Genomic DNA, 18345 nt, shown 5'->3' with positions numbered 1-18345 from the left:
GTCTTCAAGATAAGATGGGGCCTAATCAAGAGGAGAAGTATTTTAAAATTCAATTCTGGATTTTAAATTGCGCCAAAAAAGAAACGTTAATATAGAAGAAAACGGATCTCTCTTCCTAGTCCCAGTTAGTCGTCTCATTGTGTATTTTGGATCGACTGAAGGCTTTTCAGGGAGCTTTCAGAGCAGCCCGATGATAATAAATTACATTAGTGGAGCCTAGACGTTGTAACATATTAAAACATGGGATGGTGTGACACCAGGTAAATACACAATTAGGAATGTGGAGAATGATACTGTTATTCAAATGGAAACCTAATTGCTCAGTGATCTGGTTCCTGCCAGGCAAACGTGTGAAGCGTTGTTTTTGGTTTCATGTGGATTTCCAACATGTCATGCTTTATTGTGAGGTGTGCATACTAGCAGCCATGTCTGTTACCCTTCGGAGGTGCCAGTCGCCTGTCAGTGAGCCAATGTAAGCCGATTAGAGGTGGGCGACTAACAGGTTTAGGCTACATCTGTTTCTTTTTTTCTGCTGCCAAAAATGTCGCTGAGCTCGCCAGCGAGCCATCTCGTCTCTGAGAAGTCCGTCACTCTGACATCACCTTAGTGATAGAATCTAATTTGCTCTTTCATGGGCCTTTATCGTATTTAGACTTGGCCAAAAAGCCGACTAGTTTTTGGTGGTGATCCCTGTTGGCTCGGATAAGATGTGCCCATGAACAGACCAGAGCTCGGAGCAACCGTGTTCGCCTTTCAAGCAGCCTGACTGAGAATCCTCCCCTTAACATTGCCGCCTGATGAACATCTGGCATCGCATTAATGGCCGTTTCCATGCTTTTACAGCAAGCCAACTATTTGGTTTCCAGTTGCCTCTGAACCTCGAGCCAATACTTAGATTAAGAGGGGTTTGGGGGTGCAAACACCTTTAAAGGTTGTTTAGCAAGAAACGAATAAATAAAAAAACAGGTGCAAAAACTGTCAATAACTGCAAAATTTGAGCGCATTTTTGAAAAAGTGGCCCCAACTTCACCCTCACTCATCCTTCCTTAATACCTTGGAGCTGTTACATTACACCCTCCACCCCCCTTAACCAATCTCTCCCTACAGGCAAGACCCCGTTGCCCCCGATGACAGGGGAGCCCAGTTCTGACGGGCTGGTACAGGTGTCAGGAACTAAGCGGACAGATGGCAGGGGCCAAAGGCGAACAAACAACAAGGGTGCACTTCTTTACTCATCTTCTGGTTGGCTGGGCAGCCTGTCGCAGGACGAGCAGGGTCCCCCCCATCCACCCTCTGGTGTCATGTGACCACAGGCTCAGAGACTTCAGAGGGCAGAGCAGGCATCTGATTGAGTCTTCTTTTTTTATGTTACACCTGAGCAGAACCGAGGCTTTTAAATTTATCTGGTCTCTTACAGGACAGTCACTGGAGGCGATGTTCTACAGACGGCCTCAAAATTCTGATGATCGAGTGGTTTCTAGGAAGTGCAGAGCTAAAAACACCACAGCAATGTCAGTCTAACAACAAAATCCCAAAACAAGACTTGCGCAGATTGCAGTTCTAAATGATTTATTTCATTCATCTGAATGCAAAGCTGCTTTTCTTTGCCTGTGGTTAAGGCCAGACTAACCATATCCGAAACCTTAAGCTTCACAGCTTCACTTTGATCTTTGTTCTTGCTCCTTCCTGCCACAAAAAACTGGATGATTTTCCCCACTTTAGTGAATTATCTTGCAAACATTCAAAACTGCTATTTAGAAGTGAGCACAGACACAAAGAAACATCTTATATTTATTTAATTACCCAAATCCTTCCTTTCCTGTCACACGCAGTCTGCTGAACATATTCTAGATTTATAATAAATTATTGTATTTGATGATTCATAGAAAAGGAGTAGTTTATAGGAGAGATTGCACATCTTGATTTTCCTTCCCCAGGACTTTGCTATGATGGACGGTCCAGGCGTGCCAGTAACCGCACAAGGCACCGGAAAAAGACTGAGGTAATGGGGAGTTGTCACTGATATGTTTTCTGCTTCGAGGCTTAACCTCTTAGCATCCATCAGGTCACCTAGGATTAGTGTTCAGTTAATGTCCCCCCATTTTCATTGACGTTTTGCCTGTTTGGAAGACCAAATGGAAACTTTAACACAAAAAATCTAACCCCAAAATGTCTAACACCTCATTTGAAATGTATCATCTTCTACTTTATATATTTAAAAAAAAGCTATTCAGCATGTGGCTAAAACCAAACCAAGCCCTAGATGAGCTGCCAGTGACCTAAGATCATAGGAGAGCCATATCATTCCATTTATTTCTGAGCAAAATCATTTGTTTTGGGAGCAACGATGAAAGCAGTAGCAGGGCTCTAGAGTGCGACCAATTTGGTCGCAAATGCGACCAAATTTTTCAGTGGTGCGACTAAAAAAAAATATTTGGTTGCACCTGTGCGACCAACTGTTCGGGTAGCAAAAAAAAATAAAAAATCTGCAACCTTCCTTGTGGTCAACAACAGACACACATTTTGCCCCTATCGTGGACTAAACCAATCAGAGATAGTAAGGGGCGGGACCTCTCTGATTGGCCGTGGTCCAGTTGAAAGTGCAGGTGGAAGTGGGAGGTGAGTAGCTTGAATAAAGCGATATCAATTCATTAAATCCTGAATCGACTTTTAAATATAACTGTGTTTTGCCAGAAACGCCAGATTCTCAGATTAAAGCTCACAAAACCATTTCAACAACAACCAAACAGCAGATGAGAGCAGGTACACGGATTCCACACAAAGACGTAAACACAGAATGGACCCCACGCATCAGAATCAACTTTGTCTTTCTCGGCTTTCTCACCCGACGGCCCGTAGACGGACACGCTGTCGGAGCTTAGCGATTCTGATGCGTCCGGTCCGCGCTGTGATTACGTCTTCTTGCGCTGATTCTGAGCTGCAGGTTTTGTCTCTCTCCAACCAAAATTCACCGAGCCAGCAGCAAAAGAAGCAGCAAACTGCGCTTCACATTTGATCAATGTCGTCATGAATTTTGCTGTTTTGCTTCCACGACTATTAAAATCACACTTCATGCACAGCTAGCTCTCTCTCTCTCTCTCTGTACTTCAAGAACAGTTTCCCGTCTCCAATCTCTGTTTTCTGTATTATTCATTCGCTTATTATTACCCACCAGTCTACCGTTGTTTACAGCGCTGTCGGCTGCTGTCTTTTTCTTTTCTTTTTCTTTTTTTCACTTAAATGACCTCGGACAAGAAAGCCTATTTTTTTCTGTTGTTCAATACTGAAGAAATTTAAACTTTATATGCAGAACATTGTAGAATATTTTTAAGGTTATCTGCTATAAAAAGCCAGACCAGGAAAATCTCCTTCATGTTTTTCTGTGTTTTATTCTCAGTTACTTTCACACAAAGGCATCTGCTGTGATGTTCACAATTCTGATGAAGTCAGTACTGATAAATGATCAGAATTATAATATTTCTGACTGTCTGAGGCTAAGTTGAATCGAATCGGGACTTTGAAAACCGGAATCGAATGGATTATAGAAATCAGTGATGATACCCAGCCCTAGTGAGCAGCCTAGGCACGACAGAAGTGGATGTAGCTGTAATAGGAAAAGAACTATTGCTAACTTTTCTGTTAAGTTAAGGCCTGATCCTTCTGAAATTCATTGCCAGTGCTCTGACACGGTGTCATCAATCTTTGAAAGCTGAAAAAGCACAGTGTATCCAGAAAAACACATTATATTATATAAATTATTATAAAATTTGTGTGCGCCTAACTTTTGTGCCGGTACGCCTAACTTTTTAAAGTTAGGCGTACCGGTACGCCCATGGCAAAAAGTTAGTCTAGAGCCCTGAGTAGTGAGAAAAATCGCCTGCTTAATGAATTTGCTCTTCACGTCAGGATTGATTTTCCCCTGGTCTCGCCTGCTTTTGTCTGAACTCCTCTTCCGCTCTCTGTTAATTTACCTTCTGCCCCCTTCGTCTCAGACTTGCAGGACTTTTGTTATGAGACCCGGTGTGTGTTTTTCTTAGCGCCTCGTTCAGTTTCAAGTGTTCCTCTCCTCCACTACCGTTCAACAGCTCCCCTTTCACCAACACTGAAAGGAATGCAAACACACATCAAAAGAGGCCCTCTCATTTTGAAGATTTCCAGGCTTTGCTCTTCTTACTTTCTTCCTTCCTATCTTTCAGTGAATGCGATCCGTATGCTGGTAGGCTCTCTTTCCTGGCAGCGCGCACACACACACAGTCAGTTTCTCACACCAACTGCTGTCCCACACTCTGCTCACTTGGCAAACAAGGGACAGACGGATAACTGAGGTCTCCAGCCCCTATGCCACCTGCAGACCTCTCTGCTCAGGTTTCTGACGGTGACACTCATGCAGGTTAACAAAACAACTAAAATGAGCCAAAATATGGTTTTGTTTTACATATTTTTGGATCTTCATCACACATTTTGTTTTGGAGCCATGATTAAGATGAAAGACTTTTGATCTTTTTTTTTTGAGGTATTGTAGACTTTGGATTGTATACTACTCTTCATATTTTCTTATTTGTCACCTTTAACATCTTTAACCCTTATGAGTACCTCCTGATCTGCCATCTTTTTGGTTCAGGTTTGGTTACATTTAGGTGACTAAGCCTGTTAGATTAAAGTTGTCCTATGACAGGGATAATTCACATAAGCTGAAAAAACTGCTAAACCATTTTAAGTTTGCTTAACTAAAAAACATGAAGTCAGCTCCATAGCGTGACCAGCGGTGGATAGCACTTTTATTTCTCGTTACCGGGACGGTGTCCCACATTTGTATTTGCTCTACTTTACAGAAGTCAGAATACTTGGCTCTAACAAGAAACATGCCGCTCAAAAAGAGACTTGCAGATGTACGGATGCATTCCTATTGAAACCTAAAGATGGTTACCAGACAGAACAGCAGCTCAAATAACGGCTGAACAACTACTGAGACAGAAAATGGGAAAACATGGGTGAAGGAAGGCTATTTTATAAGAATCTTTCACGTATGCTTACTGTATTTACTTAATTTTAGTTGTGACCTTTTTGACCAATCTATATTCTGCATAGTTTGCTAATTACATTACATATAACCTCTTACCATATTAGGGTGTTTCACATTGTCCCACCCACATTTGGTTTGTTGGAATCTGATCACCACACCACACACCGTATGCTAGCATGCTTCAATAAAGCTGGCTAGCTTGGATCGAACTCACAATCTTTTAAAATGCAGTGACACACAATGACCACTAAACCATCTAACTGATGCCTTGATAATTGTATAATTTATATTTTTACTTATTTACTCTCCGTAGGAACGGAATAAGTTTCGTGTTATTTCTTTTATATCTTATGATTGTCAAGGTTTTTATAATTGATACGTGCCAGGTCCTTTCTCTTTTCCCTCCCATCTCCCTTTTCCTATTTTATTTTTGTCAAGCACCTTGGTATACCCTTGGTTTTTTAGTGTGCTTTATAAATAAAGTTTATTATTATTATTATTATTATTTTTAGGTTACGTAGGAATTCTTCAGCTGTCAGATCTAATTTACAGGTAGACAGGTGTACGGTGCACGGAGGGGAAGTGCTGGTGACAGGTTCACCGCAAGTTTCTTTTTTTTTACTGTGCTTTAGTTGCATCCCCTGCGTATTCAGAGAGCTCACGGCAAAATGTGGACATAAAAACATATGGTTTCCCCCTCTCATGGCCAGCTCTAACCACCTTGGCTGGACTTTCTCCTTGACTCTGTGACAGTTTCATAAGTAACCTTTAATTTAACTTCCCAGATGTTCTCTCCATGAGAGCATTTTTCACTTACCAAATGCTTCCTTCCTGAGACTATTCAGCTCATTTTTGGTCTTGGCTGCAACACTACCTAACAGTAAAATGGCAGTACTTTTGAAACCACACTCTAAAACTTTCACCTTTGGTTCACCACATTTGAGACTGTATTCAGGCAAATGTCCATTACTTAAATGTTTTAACTTTTTGATTTCTGCATGTTGTTTTCGGTGCCAGAGTAAAGAACATAGGTCATGGTCATGTAAAAGTAAAGTCATGGGTAATGACCCACCGTAGATATGCTTGTTAGGTACTAAATCTTGAGATTATGTGGAAAACTTAGAGTTTTTTGACCAAGTATTATACCTTTATAGTCATAATAACCAATACCTATAAAACGGGTCACTCAACTGCGTTGGCCCTCTTTCTCCCAAGAGTTTATTTCACTTGAATTTATAGTTTTGGCTGGGTTTGCAGCCATGGCAGCATGCTATTTTCAGTGATAAATCTCTAAAAACCCAACAACAGTTCATCATTTAAGAACTAAAAAGCCAACATTTCCCTTAAAAGTTGGTGGAGACCGAAGATCAAAGGTAAACAAGATAAGACTGAACTTTTGGATGGTAACGTGGCTCAATCTGTTATCTGTATAAGAAGGCAACTGTAGTCCACCATATAAAATTAAAAATATAAAAACATGTCAGAGTTGTTTTTTTCTTTATTCTTCCCCTATGTAGCTACAAATCTGTTACAAACGAAAAAACAAAAAAAAAGCTCTTGGGATACAATATTACAAATATTTGACATCATGCAAAATGCAGATGTCTTGTAAAACGGAAGATGTGACCTTGGCACCTTTAAACAAACCCTCAACTCCTTTCATAACACCATAAAACTACTTCATGTGGTTGATGTTGTTGTGGCAAAATCTGTACCCCATCAGTGCAAAACAGTCTGTATCAGACTAGGAATGTTTTTGTTGACAGATGATATGCCAAAATGGACGGCGACTACAAAGACCTTTGGGAAAAGACAAGTTTAGACTAGGACAGGACACATTCTCCATGGGTGAATCACTTCTGTGTGGAGAAATGTCTCCCTTTGAGGATTTGAAGCTCAGGTCTGAAGGATCATGAAAGCAGTTGAGACGTGAGAGGCCTGACAGCAGCACATTATCCATTAGTTTGATTCAGAGGTTGAAATTACCACAGGCTGCCTCACATGTATAGCTTCAGGTCAGCCAAGCAGAAAGGAGACGATTGCCACAATATGCTTTCTCATTGCCAGGGTGAAGGTTGTTTTAAGGGTTAAGCACTTAACTTGGCTGAGCTACTTTAAGATCTTTGCTTTAAGAGCAATTTAATGTGCAGTGAATCAAAGGAAGCCTGCAAATAATTTCTTATATCAATTAAAACCACTATGGCTCATATGTGTGAGCCCTGTTTTCAATCACAGGCATGTAAATCGGGGATTACTGAACTATTTTCTCCATTGCATTCCATGTTTGTATGAATCTACTATCCATTCCAAATGTTTACAATGTGCACAACACACTGGGGGAACCAAATCCCTCACCAAAGACCAAGTATCCAGTGGATTGCAGATCATACAGAGTAATGAGAAGCTAACAACTGATGTAATATAAAAGGCATCTAAAACAGCAGAGAGAAAAAAGCCCTGTGGATGAGTTCTTACTCCACCCCTAAACCTGACCTTTCCTTCTAGTAAAGGCAATATCCTGTGGTTGATCTCTTTGTCTCTCTCAACCAACAGAAAACAGATGTGGAGCTCGTGGCCTATATAGTACACGGTCACCAGCTGGAGGGGAAGATACATGAATGTGATTTTTTTTTTTTTTTTTGTAATGGTCCTAACACTGTCAAAGGCAAAAAAAAAAAGAGTTTGGCGCAAATTTAGGTGTCACTCACATGCTTACATTTTCTTCCTGTTAAAAGAGAGTTTTTCTTTCCCACTGTCACCAAATGCATTCTCAAAGTCAGCCTCTGGGGTTTTCACCATATTATTTTATAAAATATATAGTATGTAAAACACCTTGAGGTGACTGCTGTTGTGATTTGGTGCCATATTAAAAACTGAATTGAATTGTTTTGATCTCTATTGAATGATTACATGAAAAAGGGACAAAAAAATATTTTCCACACATTCTTCTGCTGTGCAACCTTCCACCTTAGCTGCAAAGTGGGAATGCTTTTATTTTTGCAAGTATTTATTAGTTATTTTAGCCAGTGTGGCCCCACCACACTGGTCTACAACAAGCATGCAAATCATTAATCAAACCATTAACTGATAAGCTGACGAGTTAGAAAGTTCTCATTGCTTACATATCTCAGCTGAATGAAGCTGAGCTGAGTCTGTATCCATGTAATGTGTGTTTTAAGTCCCAGCTGTCACTGGTGCCACCATGCACACTGCTGAGTCGTGCCTCCCTCTCTGAAGCATTTGGCCGGGGGTCATTCATCCTAAACGTGCTGTTAGCACTCACTCTCGACCACTCCAGCTGTCACTGACCTCGACCACGACATCAGCTAAACTGCCACTCTGCACGTCTGTGTTCGGACGCTCCAACGAGCCAATGTTGGCATTTGCTACACTCAGGTTTCACTGTGGTGCGGCTTCCACATCGTTGTGGTGAGTTTAGTAGAAGTGTCTGATAGCTGACAGTCTGCATGTGTCTGCATCGGCCACTCATGCCAGCTGCTGCCAATTCACAGTCAAAGCTTTAGTCACAGCAGAGGGACTCCCATTGAAGTTTGCTGTGTATGTGTGTTTATGCAGGCATCCAAAGCAGCTGTCAAAGCGCATCTTCAGATGAGATCCTAGTTGACCGGTAACAGTTATCAGGACCTAAAGTGCATTTTAAATTTTTATTTTAAATATTTTCACTAAAACTAATAATTACACCATTAGCTGCTAATTTCCACACTCCCAGTTTGTATTGCAGACTTTCAGTTAGTTACTCAGACATCTCTTCTACTCCAGAAAGAGCCTCAAAACTTTCCAACTGTTCAGAAGCTGAGCTGTGGTTCTCGATTGATCCTTATGTGTAGAAATGGTAGACCGTCCCTTTTCTCGTGTGCTTTTATGTGGCTGCTTCAAACTCTAAAAGTACTAAATGTGTAGCTCAAGGTGAGCCAAATGGCACCGTCCTCTAAATGCAAGGATTAGATTTAGTGTTAGAAAAACCACTTTAATGAAGCTGCATTCTTTAACCTAGAGCGTGACCTTCTTATGTCAGGCCCGTATGAACAGTAACATGCGCTTTGCTGTTAAACAACCTTTTTCTGCCGTCTTCACCTGAATTTTTTCACCCTGGAATCCACTGCTGCCCTGCGACCATGTTTTGGCATTACCGAGTTCACGCTCAGAGCAGCCTGACATTACAGAAGTTTTGCATGTGAAACAAATTAGAACAAAAATGGGCCCTGAAGATAACACGGCGAGGTTTTCATCCTACTTTCTCTCTAATGAGCTGATTACAAAACACAAGCAGACCTCTTTTTGGACCCAAGCCACAGAGAGAGAGGAGAGGATGGCAGCAACAGAAACGCCATGAGGAAGGAGGGGGAAGGTTTGGAGGAACTTGCTGAAGACAACCACATGTCTCTATATCCTAGCTCAACTCTGAGCTCCGACTCTTGTCTCCGGCTTCTATCTGAGAGGAGACTGTGGCCTGGCACTGAGTCAGCGTGATGTGGAATCTAATATTTCCCATCATATGGAAATGTAAGAAAAGGAGCCCAGCTGCCCTGCCCTTAAGGCTGCGTTGACTTTGTAGCTATGGGAGGGCCTGGTGTAAATCACAACTTACAAACTCCCTGCCCTCTCCCCTTCCCAACACAAACCCCAGAGTTAGGAGCACAAACAGATCCCCCTCCTCTCTCTCTTTGAGCACGATGGCTGCATTTTGCTGCGAGTGGCCTCTGCGCAAACCCCGATCTCTGCCTCTGCATCAGATTAGGGCCGACGGCAAACATCACAGACAATACTGCATTGTCTGTTAGCCTGTGTCAGTCTATCTCACAGCTCTCAACCACACAGAAAAAGCCTGCTGGGTGTTTAATGAGGAAGTGACAATGATACAGTGAAGGGAAATCAGAAATCCTCCTCATCAATGGCACTAACAGCTGATTCCACAGCCAGTCAGGGGGGCAACATGGACTGAAGAAAGCATGCATGAGCTTGGAAACATTACTCTGCCTTCCCATGTGGTTTCCATTTGTTCACAATAAAGGAAGACAGTTCGACTTAGTCTAAAGATGTGAAGTTCAATCTTTAACCTTTTTTTATTTGCAATACGCACAGTATGAGAATGCAAATGTCCAATTTTAGTCTGGATATTAAACACCTCGACAACATTTGATTGTGCCCGTGTAAAAAAAAACTATTTCCTAAAGTGTGAACAGGTCAAAGGTCGACTATTTCTGTGTGCTGTGTGCTACATTTAATAAAAAGCAACTGTGGACAATATCTGAAGCTGATTCTCTGTAAGGGCTACATGTGCAGAAGAGTGCAGTGCAGTTTAGGTGCCAACTTTCTGTTTACATCTATAAATGCTAGCTACAACAGGAAGTGACCATATCTGAATGAAGTGGTAAGTTTTCATCTGATCATAGCTGAAATGCTTTGCAGCCTGCCTCTGTAGACTGTATGGGAGCATACAGACACAGTTACCTGCTAAATAAAATTCTAGAATTTCACTCTGCACCAAAACTGGAGCTTGGACTTCTTTGATATCAGTTAGTACAAATAACGAGGTGAAGCCTAGCAGACAGCTATCAACTACAGCCATCTGTCAGTCAAAGAGGCCACGCCCCCTAATGATGCAAAATATGCAAAACAATTTAAACAGGTGAGTTAAAAATATCACACCATTAAATCTGTTGCGAAGGGGAAAATTAGCTATAGAGACAGAAAATAATTTGCTGCTCTCATGTGAAGTTGGACATCACATGGACGTCTATGGGCACTAACAGACTGCTGGAGCCTCAAGTGGACGTTAAAGGAACTGCACCTGTTGATGTTTCCATGTTGGTTTTATTTTTCAGCTCTTGAGGTTACTGCTTGTAGCTGATACAGGCTAATAAGGTCTGGTAATCTACCATTTTTCTAACGGTCCAAGCCAGAGACAAACACTTCATCACTTAGTCACAGGACTAAATTAAAAATATTCAGTGTTCGGCTTAAAAAAAAAAACATCCAACCTGTCACTTTCCTTTGTCCACAGAGTTTATCTTGCGGTGAGATAATAGAATAAGTTTCACCCCCCCCCCCCCCCCCCCCCCCTCCCTCCCTTCCTGCAAATGAACTGACCTGTGGTGACCTGGGTAGGGTTTCCCCGCAAGACCCCCGCTCTGTGACCACCATTGTTCCTTTGTAAGCTGATAGACAATGATGATGTTAGACCTGAAACACTTTTGGGAAACCAGGCTTGAGATGAGTCAGTGGAGAAGCGTCTGTGAAGAGTTTGACCGGGCTGTGTGTTTGTCCACCGCTGCTGCTGATGACACATCGTGCATCACACCAAGTACAGTGTATACAAGAGTGGATGTGTTTAAGTTTTCCTCCCTCTTTGGAGAGTCTTGAGCTGGCTGAGGTAGAATTACATGACAGAGGAAGGCGATCGTTAGACCCTCAGTTTGGCTCAGTTTCCCTGAAACAACTTATTTCCGCTGCAATCGTGTTGAAGATGAAGGAGAAAGGCTGCAGTGATTGACGAGGTCAGTCGGCCTGTAATGAGTTTGTCAGTTATTTTACTGCACAGCCCTTAAAACGGCTTGTTAAAACTACATTATCCTGCATTTTCACATGTGTTCTCACAGGCCATGTGTGCTCCTTTTGAATGTGGCGTGACCTCTGTTTCTGTGCCGGGATTCGAGTGGCCACTCGTACACGGTCTAGTGTAAAGAGGAGGGAGCCCAGCCCGGATATGATGTGAGCCTCTTTAACCTCACGCACTTGAGTCAGAATTGAACGGGACGCCTCGAGGGGAGAGAAACAACAAGTGTTAAAACAAGCGGGGATTGTCCTGCGCCGCCCGCCATGCCAGAAGCAAAGGAGACGGGATTGAGTGAAGGGCTCTACACATGAATGTAAGCGGCCATCTCTCTCTTTCGCTCGCACACTTTCCCCTCCGTCTGAAGTGCAGGCTGACTGTGAAAGATGGCGGTTGCAAGCCGCCTTTTACTGCCGCTCTAAACGCCCATTAAAGTCTCATCAATTCATCCCTGCACATTTTAGTCCTCAGCACACCTCCCCACCCCGTCTGTCTGTGTGCTGCAGGTCTCACAGTAAGTCTCATCATCACCAAATCAGAGTGTCTAACAGATTTCATTAATACAATATCAGATATTTCTCACTTGGTCCACATGTCAGCTTTGAGCTACACATTTCATTATGTTTTATTTTCTAAATCATAATCATTAACTTCGGGTTCAGCAAATTGAAATAAAACAAACCAAATTAATTATTTTACAGCATTTTTTGTGATGGTGAAAATCAGTCGTTATATATTTAATCCCTGCATACAAACCTATACTAACACACAAACACACATCTTGCTCTGTAAGAGGTGTGTGATCGCACTTATCATCAGTGTTGGTCAAGTTACTTGAAAAAAGTAATCAGTAACTAATTACTGATTACTTCCCCAAAAAAGTAATCCCGTTACTTTACCGATTACTTATTTTCAAAAGTAATTAATTACTTAGTTACTTAGTTACTTTTTAAAAACACGATTTACAACCTGAATAGGTGATAAAGCGATAGATCTTTCAGCCCAATTCTACTTTTTCTACATAATCCATCATACAAAATGTAATCAAATGGAAAAGTCTCTTTTTAAAACTTGTTTTATTAGTTTTAATCTTTTAACTTTATGCATCAAGCAAAAATTTAATTATATGCAACATTCTCTGACTGGAAGAAATTTGTTTAATATTTAAACCTATTTTCTGCACATTCCAGCACATAAAATATATATTTTTTGTGTTTACACTCAGTCTTTCAAATAGATGCAAGTAAAACACAGCAGAAAATAAATAAAGTCACAGACTAGCGGTCCTTTTGCTCTATTTTCACCTGTAAAGCAGGAGTAGGGTAGGCGGAGGTTTATCCTGGTGCAGGTGTGCCGCAGCGGTCAGTGAAAGAATCCGCGAGTTTCTCTGTGAATTTCCCATTACGTCATAGCGCACTCGGTGCTTGCTTGGAAGTTTAGGGGTTTTTTTCGCTGTAAAAAGAAGTTTTCTTCCCACGCACAATGCTAATGGACGCTAATGTTTTTGTCACTCTTTATGGAATCAAACTTAAAGTAAGGTCAGTACTTCCACGCTTTAAACGCTGCAGGCTCATACTATCTCCTGCACTCGATATATGATCCATTGTTGATCTGCACACAGCTGTTGTCACAAATGTCGCACGTCATTGTCATGAGACATTCTCGCAAAAAATCACGGTTTTAGTAACGCAGTAACGCAGCGTTCCTACGGGAAAGTAACGGTAATCTAATTACCATTTTTGCAATAGTAATCCCTTACTTTACTCGTTACTTGAAAAAAGTAATCTGATTACAGTAACGCGTTACAAGTAACGCGTTACTGCCCATCTCTGCTTATCATCCCCTCAATAATGTGAATATTTAACAATTATGTTTTTTTGTCTTTTAAAAGAGAAAGAGAAACTGATAATGAAACTGATGATATCATGTTTTCTATATTTTTTAAAAAGCACAATGGCCATGACAGACGTGAAGACAGAATTGTGAGTTTCCTGATCTTTTTGACCCCTCAAATTTCAAGTTAAAACCCTTTTTTTAAAAAGCACACCACACAGCGTGGAAAAGAGGGAGAAATAAAACCATAACAGCCACGTCGATATGATAAGCAGAAGAACTCAAAGAAAATATATAAGTGGAAATGGCATAAAAAAAAAACATTAAAGACTCAGAATGGACAAAAATCCTGAGACACCACAGCCTGAAGTGAAAACAAATTAAAACAGAAAGTAATCTTAAGTTGTCAGTTATGGGACTCTCACAGAGACGGTCGCTTCAGGTTTTAAGGCGTGCTCAGAGAAGATTTTAGCAGGATAACTAAAAGCTGGTTTCAAACCGAGCTTCTCCAGAACCTTACAGAGCATCATGCGTGCTGCCTCCTCCACGCTCTGTTCAGGCAGATCACTCACCTAAAGCATATGGAGTGTGAATGCATCTGAAGCTGAGTATTTCCTGCTTTACGCTCAGACTGGTTGATTATTCAAATATTAAAATTTCACTCAGATTTTTCTTCCAATCATAATGAAAATCAATCAGTCAAATCAATTTTCTCTTTAAAGATTCAATCTTTTTTTTGCACCTTAGCGCACCTACAGTAGTGCGCTTTCACCTCTTCCTAAAAGCTTAAATCTAATCACTGTTTAGTTCAGCTCAAGCCAAGATGGTTTAAAACACCCTTTGGTCAATGAGATCAACAAGAAATAAAAGTTTTAGAAGGAAGGATGTTGTCTGCAGCAGATTAGGTTTTAGCTTCAGCTCTTAAATTTTAGGTTCTTGGGCCTAAAGTTCAATTTAAAAATTTGAACTTGAACTGAAAATATCTCACCCTGACTCGGTCCAAAATTAATGTGTGGAAAACAACTTTGCAAAGCTGAGCAGGGAGAACATGACTCACGATTTTCTATTTACATTTAGTTCATCAGTCAGGGAAAAGAGCTGCAGCTGGTGACGGACTGCCTGTCAGGAGCCTGGAGGACATTTCCCGGTAGCCCGGGGCTCATTTTGGCTCGCTACAAACTCGAACGGTAATAAAGCAACAGGCAGGCAGGAGTTAACAGGCCTTTCACAACCGACTCATCAAGATCGACTCCCGCTCTCGCACACAGACTCTCTCACTACCATGTCCACGACGCTCAGGCGTGCACATGCTTCTGCTCCTCTGCCAGTAATGTTTAAGTTTTTCAAAAGAAAATGAAGGGAGGAGGAGGAGAGAGAGAAAAGAAGAAGATGAAAAAGGCCCAAAGATGCAGTTACAGACTGAAATGACAGTCTGAGCCCAGCTCAGTGAAAACAGGAGCAAAAACACACACACTCTGAATGTATGGGTGTCGTTCTCAACTATTTTTCATAATCCTTTAATATAATCATTTAGCTCACTTTTGTATTTTCATCTGCTTTTAAAAATAAAATAAAATCAAGTAAATGTTTTGTGTCGATTAGCTAATATCGCCAGATTCCTCTTGACTCTTTTTATTGGTGCCTCCACAGCCTTGGAATTGAGTTTTCTAATCCACATAACTTTCCAAAAGAGGTGTCTAGTGCCTGTTCGATCAGCATACTGTTATTACATATCATATGCTGTAACAGCAAAAAACAACATTTTTGAAATATTGTCATTTTAGAAAATGTGACATGTATTGAAGTATTGATTTATTAACACTCACAATACAGCCTTTCCCTGGAACTCCCTACACTTGTTTTTTTTTCAGTGCAGATCGGTGGAGGGGGGACAAAAGGCATAATAAACATAAAGATGAATTGGACACTTATTTTTTTTTTCCATGTCCCAATTCCCATGGCTATTCTAAAAATTGTAGCCTAAATGGAGTCAGATTGTCAGCCTAAATTGCTTTTTCATTATTTATTTTTCTTCTGCCGATCTACCACCAACAGCCAAGCATCCACGCATTCATTTTCTGGAGGTTCTGTACACTTTCTGGATTATAATCTGGATTACAATCAACTAACTGAAGTGATTGAAGGCATATATTCAAAGATTTGATGGCCAAGTGCTCATCAGTACGTCTGCAAAGTGTTGTCTGACGCTCCCTGCAGCAGTTCAGGGGTTTACACGGCACTTAAGGGAGCAAGCAGCAGCTATCCTTCATCCACAGCAGCTAAATTCCAGTGCAAACATTTTTCCGCTCAACCACAGAGGCCTCAGAAGCCCCACACACACACACCCCCACAGCTACTGCATCCCGACGCTGGCTGCACTTTGTGCCATCACGAGGTGACAGGCCGCTGAATGGCTTCATTGGTACAGTGCAGACTGTGAGAGGCATTCTCTCTCTGTCTTTCAACTTTTGAGTTTACTCAGCAGGAGTGAGTGGTTGTGGTGCTGGAGAAGGAGGAGGAGGAGGGTGGTGGTGGTACAGGGGTGCTCCTCCCCCTCCTCAGAGTCACTTCACCCTCCAAACCCTCCTTTCTGCCCCTGTACGCTAGACTTCATCGGTATTTGCTTTAAAAAAAAAAAAAGAAAAGAAAAAAGAAAAGTACCCCCTCCTCCTCTTCTTCTTCTTCCAACACACACACACCTACACACACACACACACACACACACACACACACACACACACACACACACACACATTGACTCCTTTACCAGTATGTGGTTCATTAAATTTTCTGCAGACTTCCAAAAAAGACACACACACACACACACACACACACACACACACACACACACACACACAAACAAAACAAAAAACAAGAAGCAAATCAATAAAATAGGGCCTGTGTGAAACGGGGGGCTTCAGCAGCACACGGGGGCTGTGGAGATGAAAGTGACATGGCCACTATAGGGTCTATGAACGGCACAGAGCGGAGCCCCCAAACTGAGGCTGAATGAGCTGAATAGGCTCATCCATTCTTCCCTCCTTTCACTCTCCATAGGCCTGAACTGTTGGAACTCTTCATTCCTCACAATGGCCAAACGCACTAAAACTTTTTCTTTTTTCTTCTCATGCAAATCACCTCAGCCCTGACCGCCAGTGTCATCATGTGCAGCGGAAAACACACATGAACCTTCTCAGTTTTTAAAAAAGGATCACAAATGCTGCCATCATCTGAACCTTTAAAAAAATCTAAAAATTCTTTAGAAAAAGCTTCATTTTGGCCTTAAAGTCCAACAATTTCCCAATTTTCCTAAATCTGTGTCTCATTAACATACAAATAAATAAATTAATTATAATAATAAAGCAGATTTTCAAATGTGACTTAGAAAAATTCCCACCAAAGACGGGGCTTCTTTCCCACTAACATTTAGGCCAAAGCAAGTAAGAAAAAAGGGGGACTCATAAAAGTCCACCCATGACTTTGGAGATCATTAGCAGCGCCTGTTAGATAGGAGGGAAAGCCAACAGCAAATATAGCTGCTAAAGGGCCCCACAAAGGCGTGAAGTGTTTGTTGACTGCTCAGGCTGCAGAGCAAACAGTAAACTTTGAATCTTTCAACAATAAGTACACATCTCCCACAGTCCCAGGCATTGATGTGTCCACGCTGCTGCTGCATTCCTCAGCTCGCTGTTTGATTTTTGCTCCTTTGTACCATTACAGGATTAGAAAAGTGGAGCGTGTGGCTGACATCAGAATAACTACAATGAAGCAGGAAAAAAAATATATATCAAAGGTTATTTTTGCTTGAAATTAAACAAATGAAAAGAAGATAAAAATACAGTCGACTTTGGATACGTTAGTGCTAAACTGTGAAAAGTGAAGCAGGAGGATTGGCGCCGGGTATTCTGATCACATCTCTTCCCATATGGATCAAGTTGCAGGAGCAAAAATTTTTTGGATTCCTGTGTCAGATAAGTTCAAAGTGCAAATGAGATGTGAAGCTGCCCTAAAAGCTTCATCTGCCGCTGACACGCAAGGCAGCCGAAACAGAGGAAGAAGAGGAGGAGGAGGAACAGCAGTGAAACACTTTCTAACACAAGAGAGGGGAAAAAACAGCAACATTAAAGCGACTCCAGTTAGCATCAGCACGAACTTCTCCTACCTTCACTGACGTCTCTTTTTCTCCTCGAAGCTCTTCCAGCTCGGTGTTTTTGCCGGGGGGTGGGGGACTGTGCCAGGAGTCGAGATTCCCGTAAACTAGAACCGAGCTGGCACCAGCACTGAGCGACGCTCTCCAGGCTGGACGCAAAACTCCATGAACCGAGTTAAGAAAAGTTTGGAAAGCCGCAAAGTTTGCGCGACATTACACTCCTCTCTCTCTCGATCGCTCTCTCTCTTTCGTCTCCTCTGTCCCGATTCAGAGCGCAGTGTCTAACTTTTTCTTACAATCCATCTTCCTGAAGAGGTGCGCTTGTGCGTGCGTGCTGTGCTGTGCTGTGCGCGCTCTCAGCTAACTAACCTCATGCTTAAGTTTCTTCCTTGATGCGCGTAAAAGTTTGGAAGCAAACGCGGTTTGTGTGCGTCTCACGGCAGTTGTTGCAGAGACATGCGGTGCTGTTGAGATCTTCAGACTGCTGATCTGTTTTCAATCCGACCCCCCTCCTTCTCTCTCTCTCTCTCTGTCTCTCTCTCCCCCCCCATCCCTCCTCTCACTCCCCGTGCTCCCTGGTGAGTTGGGCCATTTGCTGCACCAGATGGGCCGGGCTAACTCAATCCAGCAGTTGCAGAAAGCAGGGGAAGAAAAAGTTAGCTTAAGTTTCAGTTATTGCCCGGTTTTTCACAGGCTTCATCTTTAAGCGTGTCTATCTGACCCGGGTTTAGACTTCACCCTTAAATGCGCAAATCTGCATCAGCT

General features: G+C 41.9%; 1 protein-coding gene across 1 annotated transcript in view; it reads right to left on the bottom strand.

Annotated features, from left to right (window-relative positions):
• The window catches only part of gli2a (GLI family zinc finger 2a), an 84260-nt gene extending 66181 nt beyond the window's left edge, over positions 1-18079 (bottom strand). Inside the window, exon 1 of the mRNA XM_084907912.1 lies at positions 17593-18079. The gene's annotated coding sequence lies outside the window, so the exon portion shown is untranslated. The remainder of the gene's footprint in view (positions 1-17592) is intronic.
• Positions 18080-18345: the final 266 nt, after the last annotated feature.

The sequence above is a fragment of the Perissodus microlepis genome, chromosome 16 (assembly GCF_051167445.1).
Source record: "Perissodus microlepis isolate ML-2025 ecotype Zambia chromosome 16, ASM5116744v1, whole genome shotgun sequence".
Taxonomy (NCBI): Eukaryota; Metazoa; Chordata; class Actinopteri; order Cichliformes; family Cichlidae; genus Perissodus; species Perissodus microlepis.
Note: the sequence above shows the minus strand (reverse complement) of the source record. Positions and strands in the feature narration are given on the sequence as shown.